This window comes from Peromyscus californicus, unplaced genomic scaffold (assembly GCF_007827085.1).
Source record: "Peromyscus californicus insignis strain IS unplaced genomic scaffold, ASM782708v3 Scaffold_8__1_contigs__length_139910024, whole genome shotgun sequence".
Lineage (NCBI taxonomy): Eukaryota > Metazoa > Chordata > Mammalia > Rodentia > Cricetidae > Peromyscus > Peromyscus californicus.
The window spans coordinates 73,066,927-73,080,243 of record NW_026294606.1 but is presented as its reverse complement, the minus strand read 5'-3'; the positions used below and the strand labels follow the sequence as shown (position 1 = coordinate 73,080,243).

At 42.0% G+C, this 13,317-nt stretch overlaps 1 protein-coding gene across 3 annotated transcripts in view; it reads right to left on the bottom strand.

Annotated features, from left to right (window-relative positions):
• The window catches only part of Kiaa1217 (KIAA1217 ortholog), an 807,432-nt gene that overhangs the window by 645,566 nt on the left and 148,549 nt on the right, over positions 1–13,317 (bottom strand). Inside the window, exon 2 of one of the 3 annotated variants that reach the window (XM_052729450.1) lies at positions 2,502–2,600. The exons of the other annotated variants lie outside the window; for them this stretch is intronic. The gene's annotated coding sequence lies outside the window, so the exon portion shown is untranslated. The remainder of the gene's footprint in view (positions 1–2,501; positions 2,601–13,317) is intronic. 3 annotated transcript variants of the gene reach the window in all.

The following is a 13,317-nucleotide window of genomic DNA, read 5'->3' as shown; positions in this document are numbered from 1 at the left end:
TGCTACTGCACACTGCACCTGGAAGGTGGGCAGAGACAGGCTCCCTTGTAAAGCTTGGTTCTGATTGGCTGCAGGCTGAAGGGGCAGAGCCTGAGAACTAGTGGCCATTAGCTGAGGGCCAAGGAAGCTAGACATGGATAGTCTCTTACTTGGAGTATATGTTCCAAATTGTAGGGCAAGTATACTATTGATGTTCAAATCCCAGCATCTCAAATCCTTTGAGATGACAAAAAGAGTAGGTGAAAAGATGGAAAATGCCATGGTCATTTCCACCAGCTTCCTCCACTTTGCAGAAAATACAATTTAGAATATAAAAATATGAAATTTAAAACTCAATCTCCAAACCTTGGAGAAGCAGTGAGCAGCAAAATCAGGTTAGGTATGTGGTTTGATGGCCACAAGACCTAGGATCAAATCCCCAAATCTCCACGGTACGTGTTTAGTCACATACTGCATTTCACTGGCTTTCTCAAATCTACCCCTGGGATAAAGGGAGTGTCTTCTCAGGCCAGCTTTGTGAAAATAACTGTCACAAGTTCAGTTACCCAAGGGCATTGATGAGATGAATAGGAGAGTGGTCAAGCCTTGAGGTGGAGCCAAGCTGCTCCAGTCTGTGTGTTACCCTGTTGTCCCCAGGTACTGAGTTATTTCATTTCTTGGAGCTCAGTCATGCTCATTTATAAAGTGTAGATGTCAATCTTACCTTAGAGTATCATAAACATTAAGTGAATAAAGACATATGAAATGTAGCCCTTGGGTGGTGCTCAGGAAGCGACAAATAGGCCCCGAGGCCGTCAGCTGCCACTGTTTTCAATCATGGGGCTTCTTTAAATGTGTGTGTTTGGTCGTATAATCAGGAGGCCATCCTTTAAGGCGCAATATTTAGAACCTTTGTTAACATATTTTGCAGCTAAGACAACTTAGAATATAAGAACATAAAATTTAAAACTCAATCCCCAAACCTCAGGAGGTCACAGTCTCCATGGCGAAGCAGTGAGCAGCAAAATCAGAACAGAGCCAGGCGGTGGTGGCGCACACCTTTAATCCCAGCACTTGGGAGGCAGAGCCAGGCGGATCTCTGAGTTCGAGGCCAGCCTGGGCTACCAAGTGAGTTCCAGGAGAGGCGCAAAGCTACACAGAGAAACCCTGTCTCGAAAAACCAAAAAAAAAAAATCAGAACAGAAACATTCTGGAGATGCCTCTGCCTCCGGACACCTTCCTACCCTTAGATGTAGTCATTAACTGTCTCCTTGTCCACCTCTCTCTGCATGTGAGAGGGAGCAGAGAAGGTAGTGGGCCACAGGGAATGGAAGGGAAAGATCGGCCCAGGAATAATTCCTTAAACTTGAGACCAGGTATCAACAAAATATCAGCAAACATTTGCTGGCTAGTAAACCAAATAGTCAGGACCTTACTGGAAACAGCACCCCTGAGAATATTTCACGGGCATTTAAATAATGACATTGTTCATTTGAGATCCTGGTGTCAGCTGCATGCTTTGTTCATAGAGAGCATTAACTGTGACCCTCAGGGTTATCTTTTTGTACGTACTAAAATATAATTTGATGTTGCAACCATAATTCAAATTTTTTTCTTCCTTTCTCTGTAAATGTCAGCATCAGATGGTGGACTGGCATAAACAGCCTCTCAGGGCGAAGCCTGCCCATGTTGCAGTCGTGGTTCATTTGTAGACATCAGATTTTCGTCTACTAGCAGTAAGGATTTCCCTCTCAACCGAGGGAGACATGCCAGTGTGCACAACGCTGCAGTTTAGAACTTCCTTCTAGGAGCTTCTTCCCTTTTGTGGTCAACCTAAGTGAAGCTCAGAAAGTATCAATAAATTGTTGGGGGGGTCACCCACTAAAAACCATGTCAGGTGACTGGAGTCTAGAGCCCACTTTACAGGACACATCCTACTTCCCCCATGCAGGCCTAAAGTTATTCAAGTGAATAACAATTTAGTAGTGCCAAACGTGACTCAACTTCTTAACCAAGACATATGCTATCTTCCCACAGGGAAGAGTCATCTATTCCTCATTTAGCCGCTGGACCACTTTTAACAGGTAGGTGGCTATACGGCATTTTCAAAATATCTAAGACTCATTCTAAAACCAACATCCATGCTCACACATTACACTGCAAATTCATGTAGCCAGGGCTGAAAATACATTGATAAAAATGAAAAGCGAAACAAAACAAACAAACAAACAAAAAAAACAAACCAAAAGAGCCAACCTGGGCCGCCCATTGCTTAGATAAATTTGTGATTTGATGAAAAGATTTATTACAGCAGAGAATATTTAATTCCAATGACAAGAGTGCCCACAGCACCTTTACTTAGGCAGAACATTGACATTAGAAGCAGCCTATTTTAAAGAAGACATTCTAGTTTTTCCAAGGGGAAGATAATTTTTCAAATATTATTTTTAAAAGGTATGAGTATAGCCTCAACATGGGATATCAAATGATCCCCCCCTTTTTTTTTTCAAATTAACCATTACCTTCAATGAAGAGCTTTTGCAAGCATGCGGCAGTACAGCAGGCATGGGAGCGGGGAGACTGCCAGGAAGGACAGACAGGCAGCTTTTATGAGATAGGTCCTAAGAGAGATGAGAAGCATTCTTCTTGAATGAACTGACAGCTAGCTATTCATTTGCTTAGTAGCTAGACTGCAGATATTAGAGCATGCCAACCTTTAAATGGAACAAGAAACTAGCTACTGAGTCTTGACCCAGGCTGACTGCCAGGAGAGTCTTGGTTTGGTAACAGATGGAGAAAATTAAAAAAACATAAAATAAAAAATCTCTATACAAAGAACTGTACAGATAAGCCAGAGATTTGGGCAAATCCATTTCTTGCTCACTCTTCCTACAGCCTCAGGCCCAGTGCCACCATGAATGGAGGGTCACCATGCCCTTGGAGCAGGACAAGCTTTTCAGAGGTTCTGTTCGGCCTGTGTCTCAGTTGATCTTCCAATCCTCCATGCCAAACCTGGCTTAACCAATAGTCACACATTTGGGTACTTTCCTAGCCACAGAGAAAAGCATCTGGCCAGGAGCTATGGTGAGAAAGGGTAGCAGTGGGCCATGGGCCAGAGCCAGAAGAAAATATGTGGAGGTTCTTTCCTGGGATTGTGTCAAGGACAAGAATTCTGTACTGCTTGCCTCTGCAGTAGCATGAGGCTTCTGGGTATGCAGAATTCAAGGGCCTGAAAATAGTTCTCTTGGGCCAGGAATACCAGAGGAGTAGGCAGATAAGGAAAGAGGCACCAGAGAACTCCAAGTCACCCTCATTCTAAATTCAAGGAGAGTGCAAGGCAAGATCAAGCCAGTGCCAAGGGTCTAGAGAAGAAAAGAAACTCTCCAGGGTAAATGGTACTCTTGACCCTCTAGGCTTGCATGAGGGTGGGGAGTCCTGAACTCTCCCAGATAACAAGATCCAATGAGCAGGCTTTAAAGTCCAACTAGACAGTTCTTGATTACCCCTAAGCTACGAGTGTCACTATTGGACCTCCAGGCTTATCTTTCCGTGCAGGTCATTGTGTTTCACACACATTGTGTTTCCTTTTCTCCCACATGCACCTTTTTTTGGTACCATGAGAACTAATTCTGAAAGAAGAGGCTTCCAGGTCAGTTCCAGCTCAATTCTTCCAAGTTCTATGTCCACTTACCAGTTGAAGGACATTTAAGTTATTTCCAGAGTTGCAGTAGCAGCATCTTCTAAATTGGGGGTAACCAACAACTGTCTAATTAGACTTAAGGCCCACTTAGTAGGGAGGAATTTATGCCTGGCATTGCAAACCTAGCCAACTACCCACATCTAGGGAGGCCACTGAACCTAGAAGAGAACTCCCTACTGCCACTTTCTTAAACCAGTTTAAGTTCTGACTGCATTCTAAACACTTATTCTTATGCCTGGGGAAGTAGTACAGCTCTCACCCCTAATCCAAGAAACTTTTTGTAGCAGATGAAGATCATCACAGAAAGCCACAGATGGGCCAAAATGCAGAAAACAAGTGATCAGCGGATGCCCAGCCCCAGGTGATACATCTATAACATAACTCAGCCCTAGCTGATACATCTATAATATAACCCAGCCCCAGCTGATACATCTATAACATAACTCAGCCCTAGCTGATACATCTATAATATAATTCAGCCCCAGCTGATACATCTATAATGTAATCCAGCCCCAGCTGATGCATCTATAATATAACCCAGCCCCAGCTGATACATCTATAACATAACTCAGCCATAGCTGATACATCTATAATATAATCTAGCCCCAGCTGATACATCTATAATATAACTCAGCCCTAGCTGATACATCTATAATGCATCCAGCCCCAGCTGATACATCTATAATATAATCCAGCCACAGGTGATACATCTATAATATAACTCAGCCCTAGCCGATACATCTATAATATAACCCAGCCCCAGCTGGTAAATCTATAACATAATCCCTACACATACGGCTCAGAGAACAGCATGGAACAGGGGTTGGAAAGATTATAAGAGCCCGACAACCAAGACATCTGCTGGGAGATTGTGGCTTCTATGTATGATGGGGAAGCTACACCCATGAAATCTCAATAATCTGGTTGCCTAGATAAGACCTGAACAATGACATCACTGGCTGACATGCCAGGGTGGCTGGGGGAAACCTCACAAGGTCCCCCCTCTAGATGAAGAGCCACAGGCAATTAATGACTGGTGAGAACGGGAGAGGCAGTTTTCTCCAGGGGTGATCTCCTTAACTGGTTATTCAATACTAAGTGATCGTCCCTAAAAATATACAGATGAGCTACAATAATCAACTCAGCAGATTGGATTTATATTTATATGTATGTATACCTCTAACAATCATAATTGAAGAGAAGGGGAAAAAGAGGGGGTGGGGAGGTGGGGATAGATCTGGAAGGAGTTAGGGGAAGGAATTGAGTAGGGAGATAAATATGATCTAAATAGATTTTTGAGAAAATTTTCAAAGAATAAAAAAACATTAAAAAGAAAAAAGATACGATGAGAATTTCTTTACCTACAAAAGAAAAATTTGTTATAATATCAAAGCTATTAAATTTTCACTTTTATGTTGTTGCTTTTTAATCAATATGATGAAATTGCCCATACCAAACAGCCTTGATGAACTTGAAACAACTAGGCACATAATGATATTTGTTTAGCAAGTAAGCAATTTCTATTTAGACGAGAATATCTAATATCAAGAAAGCACAGTAATGTGCCTCCCCTAAGTGACACAGAAATTTAACAGGAGAAGCTGCTGGTAGGTGTTACAGTCTGCAAAGTTTACAGCATTTCTACAGTCAGACCAGCCAGCTCAGGAACAGACAAGCAGATCAACAGAGGATTCAGAAAATGATCTAAGTATCTACGGTGACCTGGGAAGTGAGAAAGAAGTTCAATTTATAGGAAGATGGACGGTTTAGTCTTTTCTAAATTAAAATTTGATAAAGTTTAATAAACTTTTCTGCCACCAGTGAGGAAAAAAATGGTACTCATCTTCTGCATCAAATACAAAAATAAATTCTAAATGAATTAAAGATTTAAATGTTGAAGAAATTAAAAACAAATGAAACAAGAGTCCTTAAGCAAAACAGGAATCTCTGAAGCTATGCAGGAGAAAGCACTTTTACTAGAAAAGGAAGTTTGAGAAAAATTTAGAATGTTAAATAATTCCAAAACAAGGAAAAAAGATAAATGACAGAAGGAAAAAAGTACAAGTCACATGAGAGACTGAGAGTTAAATCCTGTAATTTATAAATCATTGAGCAAAAGCCAAAGGCATCAGTCTTTGATTGGGTGGGAAATGTAATTCCATCCTCAAGATGTAATTCACAAAAGACAGTCCTATAGGTTAAATAGACAAAGAGATGCTCAAATCCATGAATATTCGGGGAAATGTAAATTAAGGTACAAGATGGCCTATTCCAGCCATTGGATCAACAGTAATGAAGAAGAGCTCGTAAGAGTATAAAATGGGCTGCTTCTCTCACTCACTGCTGGTAGATAGCAAGGAGGATGCTCAGGTTATGACATGGTCCAATGAGACCTAGTGAACAGTTAAGTTGTGGCATCATTTGTTGAACTCTGACCCCACAAAGAGATCCTGGTGAAGTATCTGAATAATGACTGGGTAAGTTACAGGATGCAGTGTTATGTAAAATAGGAGACATCAGGCAGCTTTTAAGAATGAGTTGTATTAGTCAGTCGTGGAGCACACACCTTTAATCCCAGCTCTTGGGAGGCAGAGGCAGGTGGATCTCTATGACTTCGAGGCCAGCTTGGTTTACAAATCGAGTTCCAGGACAGCCAGGGCTGTTACACAGAGAAACTCCATCTCAAAAAACAAACAAAAAAAAGAGAATGAGTTGTATTTGTAGTCACTGATACATATGAACACCAAAAGTACCTTTTACTGCTTTTTTTTCTTTTATTTCTGCACAAAGTCTCCCTATATAACCTAGCTCAGGATCCTTCTGCCTCACCCTCCAGAGTGCTGGGATTACAGGCACGTGTATTCATGGTTGGCTTTCTATATTATTTAAATCCTCTGAGTTTCTACTGCCTAATTTATAAAGTTGAATGACAGTAATAACTACTTCAGTCCTTCGAGATCATGTGGGAAGCTTCACGTATGCCTCCCCTATGCTGGTGTAGGACAAACAGTTGTATTTATCACTACTGTTTTTGTGGCTATAGAGACTAGAGACAAGTGAGATTCCCAAAGGACCATTAAGGGGCTCTAAGAAAAATGTGCAAAAAGCCATGAAGTGGCTGGTTGAGGAATTCAGCACAGCGAGTGTGAGTTGCGGAGAGTCCCATGTGAGTTGCTCTGCCCATGCTTCAGGGGAAGGAGCAAGGGCAGGAGGAATGAGTGGAGGGGAGACTCAGAGGAAAATGCCTTGAAGTTTTCATTATCAGGGGTGACTCTGAAACTGCAGGCTACAGTGTAATTTATATAGACTAGAACGTTCTCTCTCATGTTCTGGAAGCCAGATGTCCACCATGCAGCCCATGGTATCTGGTGCCTGTGACAGCCTTCTTGCTGATCCCCACATGGCTGAAGGCATGAGGAACAAGTGAGAATGAAGTCTGTGCTATCCCACAGCAGAGGAGAAGAGCTACTGGGTGCTGAGAGACCTCTCTGAATAAATGTTACTCCTGTGAAGCTGGAGGCAAGGCCTCACCTCTTAACACAGTCACAATGGTCACCGCTGAATTACGGTGATGACACATTCAGCCAGAGCACAGAGTGAGTGCTGTTGATGGAGGAGTGCTGTGGGATGTCTTTCTGTACGCTGTGAATATGTGCTGCTACCACTGGTTAATACAGAAGCTGCTATGGCCTATGCCAAGGCTGGGAATTCAAGCAGAGAGAGGAGAAGAAATTGGAGTCAGAGGAGACGCTGAGCGCTGCTGGGGAAGCAAAATGTAATGGAACACAAGTAATGCCACGAAGCCATGTGGCAAAACATAGGTTAATAGAAATGAGTTAATTTAAGATATAAGCTAGTTAATGATAAGCCTGAGCCATAGGCCAAACAGTTTATAATTAATATAAGCCTCTGTGTGCTTATTTGGGACTGAAAGGCCAAGGGACCTGGAATCAGAGTCTCTTAGGGGGTGAAACAATCCCTAGGATTTAGTGAGGGCTTATTCTCTAAAACCTTCACCAACAAAGTTCAAGTTGTTAGGACCCGCTTTCCCCAGGCCACAGACAAGAGAACTGCGAGGGAATGTGACTGTTGACATTACAGCTATTGGAGCTAGGCTGTAAACAGATGAAGCACGTTTATGTAGAGGCCAGTGTCAAAGGCATTAAGAGTTGCCCAAAGCCTCAAAAGATGAACACTAAAAACAATGAATTCAGTAACTCAGTTACTGTGGGGATACCATGCTTGTTGGGCTGACTTCAATGGATTTAAGAGCCATCAAACTACGAGCCAAACAAACTCTTCCTCCAGTAAGTTGACTTTCCTCAGCTGTGGTGCCCCAGCCATTAAGGGGAAATCGACAGAGAGCAACAACAACAAAAAGGGATAATGGCAGGGGTGTTTATATTAGTCAGGGGAGGCCTCTAGAGCAGCAGTTCTCAACCTTTGGGTCGTGAATGACCCTTTCATGGGGGTCACATATCAGATGTTTACATTACTGTTCATAACAGTACCAAGAATACAGTTATGAAGTAGCAACAAAATATTTTTTATGTTTGGGGCTCGCCACAACACGAGGAACTGTATTAAGGGGTTGCAGCATTGCAAAGGATGGGAACCGCTGCTCTAGAGAAACAGAAGAGAGAGAGAGAGAGAGAGTTAGTTTTGAGAGGGGGTTTTTAGAGTGGCTTACAATGGTCCTCCTAGTCCAACAATTGCTGTCTACCAACAGCAAGTCCAAGAATCCAGTAGTTGTTCAGTCCACAAGACAAGGCTGGATGTCTCAGGTGGTCTTCAGTGTACAGCAGAATCTTGAAGAAGTGGGCTCTAATGCCAGTGAAGGAATGGACTTGAAGTAGAGTATGGGCAAGCTGGTAAAGAACAAGGGCGTCTTTCTTCCTTGTCCTTTATATATGAGAAGGTATGGCTCAGATTAGAGTGGGGGAGGGTCTTCTGACCTCAGGTGATGTAGATTTAAGGTGGGTCTTCCTACTTCAAATGGTCCAATTAACTAAAAAAAATCCCTCACAGGTGTGTCCAGTGACTTGGGTTTTTAGTTAATTCCAGATGTATGTAGTAAAGTTGACAACTGAGAATAGGCATTACAGGGAACATGGGAAGATAGGCCGAGGGTTAATAAAAACAGATATGTAGAATGAGGAAGTACAAAGAGCTAACATACACAATGAAGACCAAGAGCAATAAAGCTGCACTGTATACTCGGGATTCATGTTTGACGAGGTTTTACCTCCTCTTGCCACAAAAACAAAATACCATGTATCTAGGTGAGATGTTCTCAGTGAAGAATCCATTCACAAGCTCATTCCTGGTGTTGGAGCGAACATATCCCCACATGGAATGGGAGAAAGGTCCTACTTCCTTGCTGATTGCTAGCTGGGAACTTCTTTATAGTCCTTAAGCTCCCAGCATCCTCATATGTTTTCTCTCTCCTGCTTCAAATGTCCAACTTCCTCTACTTCTGCTTCTCCTGAGCTAGCTGTGGAAAGCTGGGGACTTGCTTAGCATGGTTGAGGACTTAGGTTCAATCCCCAGTGCTATAAAAAATAAATAAAATAGAGTCATAATTGAAGATATTAAAGAAATATAACCTTAACGATATCTATAAAATTGTGCTTCCCGTATAATATGGTTAGTTCCAGTGATTAAGGCATGAGCATCCTTGAAAGCCCATATCTACTTCGCTGCTTGGAGCTTGAAAAAGAGCACCAGAAAACAGTAGCTTCTTTGTTTCGTTATTTAACCAAGTGGAAATTTCTCAGAGTCTAACTTCCTTCTTACAGGCATCATGACTGTTATTAAACAAGATGCGTCGTACCGTGATGTTTGATGACCCAGATTTCTTGTGTGACACAGGGTCAGTGTACTCTTTCCCAGGAGGGAAAGTACAAAAGAACATTTTAAAAAATGCAGTGTTTCTTGACTTTTATTTTGTCCAAAGCAAACTGTAACAATGCCTAATTTTTCCTGAGTGTTTCTATAAAAAAATTCTTTATTATGAATATTGAAAAACCATATAGTTTCAAAAGGTAGATGCTTAAGTTATCTGCAAATAAAGGATTAAAGAAAATATGTAGCATAACCATCCTTAACTCCGAAATTCTATTTGATTGACCTGTTTATCCCTGTTAGGTCTTCTGGCAAGTATCTGATAATGGGTCACATTGTCATCACATGATGTGCTTTTTACAGATGACAAGGGTGTCCTGCCACTTAGAAGGGAGTTATAGTATGGAAATCACATTAAAGCCGGGAGTGGGGGCACAAAAGTGACATGGAGTAGCTTCTACATAGGTTGGAGACAAAGAGTAATGATTTTAAATTATCACCTAGGAAACCAGAGGTATAATTTAAAAAAATATTTCATCATCAAGGCCAGTTAGAGCTTAGTACTAAGATGAAAAACAATTCCTTCATCTCAATGGCATCAAGAAAGTCACAGAGAACAGAGAGCAGAGCAAGCAAGGCAGGCCCTGCTAGGTTCCCACAGTGCAGAGGAGGCTGAGGGAGAGGTCAGCCCATGGAAGAGGCGAGGCTGCTGGGGCACATCCATACTGTTCACCCTGTCACACACAAGTGACAATGTACATTATGGCTGCAGATGCCCCGTCTCTACTGAGTCCAGACTGAAAATGCACATGTCTTTGAAGGCTCATGTGATTTTCTAACTCACAGGGAAGATCTATTAAGCCTGACCCTCGGTAGATGTTTTTGTACCAGCTGCTAAGGTAGAAACAGTCCCAGGGAAGTTCTTTCAGACACTTCAGCATAAACAACAGTAATACTTCCACAAGCCTAAACCAGTCATTTCTCTAAGGCTTATCATTGCATACAATCAGAAATCCTGCAGAAAGCACATAACCTTTCCTTGGCTAGACATTGACTTGCTCTTTGTATTAAAGGCATCATAACTATCTGCTATCTCCCTCCAGTGACCCTTTGGCACATGTTTGGTGGAAGGCAAAGCCACTATTATTTCTCCAGCTATGACACTGACTATGTTCATTTCACTCTGGGTTAGAGAAATAGTCAGTCAATCCCGATGACAGTTCCCATCCTGAGTTGCTCTTAATTGTCTGTAAGTTCTGGAGAGTTCAGTGTCTGTTGTTGGAAGATAGAGTTTGCAGCAGCTGTCTGTCAAGAGCAATGCCAAAGATAAAGCGATTCCATAGACACTTAACATTAGGGTGGGGAAGAGCACAGAGTTCCTGTAGTTAGCCACTCCTACTCACGGACTCCAGTTTGCTGTTCTAACAAAGGGACTGTGCACTAGGAGGTGCAATAAGCCTTGCTGCTCTATGCTCTTCACTTTCTGTCTTGTTCAGAATATGAAACTGAGAGGTGCCAATGTTAAGTCACAGCTGGGACAGAAGTCAGGGGTCAATCAAAGGAAAAAGAAAAGAAAGAAGATACCTGTTCACCATACTTCTGGGCCCATTCTTATTGTCCTACCTACTTGTGCCACCTCCCTCTTGACCTCTCCTGACTTCATTTAACAAGACATAAATGCTCAGGTTAGCCTTTTCTTCAGGCAGGTTTCCAATCACATCTGCAGCTTTCTTTGTAAACACAACCACACACATAAATATAAGTTGTTTTCTTTTATTTCTGATCATTGGTGAGGATCTAGCAAAAAAGTCATTATTCCTTCCTCAAGGAAGAGAACAATCCTACTAAGTGTTATTAGGAACAGCCTAGTTTATAATCAGCTATGCATCAGAAACATAAATTATAGGTTCCTGGGTCTTGGACCTGAATTCTTATTTATGTGTTTATATTTGAATGGTGCTGGGCTTTGAACCCAAAACATCATACATGCTAGGAAAGTATTCTACTATTGAAGGGCAGCCTGAGCTCTAGTTTTAGCATCTTTAATGTAGACCACATTCTCCAGGAAATGCAGGTGTTAAGGCAGGCTGAGGGACCTCTACTCTGAGGTACACAGGCAAGAACAAATCCATAACCCCCTTTAATTACAGCTAAACATCATCATTATTAATGATAGAACCCTGCTTCTATCAAGTGCTCTGTTAATTGGCCATCTGATTGCCACTCCTGACTACCTCTGGCTTCCTCCTCGGTCTCATCTTCTTCCACTAATATACAAAGTGACCCGAGGAACTCTATTAGACTGGGCGGTCAGAAGAGGGGACAAAGAAGATTTTGCTCTCCTGAGAAATAAAAGTGACTGACCTCTGAAATCCATTCTCAGTTAAAGCATGGACTATCTGAGCTCATAATTTATTAAGAGAAAATACTGTCCAGTCTCAGGGAAGGCAACCACGTGGCCTGTGTAAGATTGAGCCCATGAAGTGTATATAAACTACCTCTTCTTTCAAGAAGATTGTAGTTGAGTAGTGAGGAGAGAAATTATCCTCCCCATTTATATTTCTGCTTCTGGCTTTCCCCCTATGGTGGCATTGTCAGCTGCCATTTTTTTGAAATTCAGATTAAAATGACAGCATTAGAAAGAAATAAAAGAATTGAAGTCATGATTACTCCTTCCAACACTATTCTGGGAGACTTAAAGAAATGAAACTGAGGAACTCCTAGCATTTCAAACAAAATTACCTGAGCCTCTAATGGCCAGTCTGCTCTTGGGCTAGGGTTAATTTTGTCTAGAGGATGTTAAGCATGGGGCAAACTATTCTGTTTCCTCCAAAGGCTGCTGAATGATCCAGCATGCTTGAACAATGAGGCACCTGTGGGCTGTTCTTTTTAATTAAAAACTCCTTAATGGGATGGACTTTCAGGCACTTATTTGTTGTAAATGCGAGAATTTGGTCCACCTCATTTTCCGAAGTCCAATTTGAAAATTATGTTTAAAAATAGCCTCCTGGTTTGAGAACACAATGAGACATTCACAGCAATCTGTGAAGGATGGATTTATAGGTTGTTCAGATTCAAGAGGAAGCAAGATTGCAATTTATCTGTCCTGCAGATGATGTGTGCAAGCAGCTGGAGTTTAGAGAGGAATTCTGTGAAGGCAGAGGAAGGTCAAACAAGGACTGTCATACCAGGAGACCTTTGGTCATCAGAGCTGGGAGTGAGTTAGGAGGGGATGAGAGGGGAAGCAGCCAGAAAGCTGGACAGGAAAATGCAGCAAGAGCAGCTGTTAATCAGTTAGTGAGATGTCAAGCTCAGCTGTGGTTTTTGTTTGTTTTCATCTTCGTTTTTGTTTGTTTTGGTTTGTTTTTGAGACTTTGAGCCTGATAACACTTCCAGAATGTTCCTTATGAGGGCTAAACAAGGACTATGAAAAATTTCAATGCATGTGTCTCACATTCCCCTCAACATAGATTCAGGGTCCCTGCCCCAAGGAGCTGGTGAACAGAGACCATTTCACAAGAAGTAGCTGCTATCCACTAAAGCTTCCTCCACACCAGAATTTGCTGGTGGATCTGTTACATCTGTGTCCCTGTGGGAGAGAGAACCTAAGGGAGAGCAGGTTTATTTTCACTCATGGTTCCAGAAGCTCAGTCAATTAAGGTTGTGGGAAAGTATAGCGAGGATTCTGGCAGGGAGTGTGCAATAATAAATGCTCACATGGTACAGACCAGGAAGTGGAAAATTTGTGCTGGAACCAGGCATTCAAAGTCCTGTCCCTAGTGATATACTTCCTC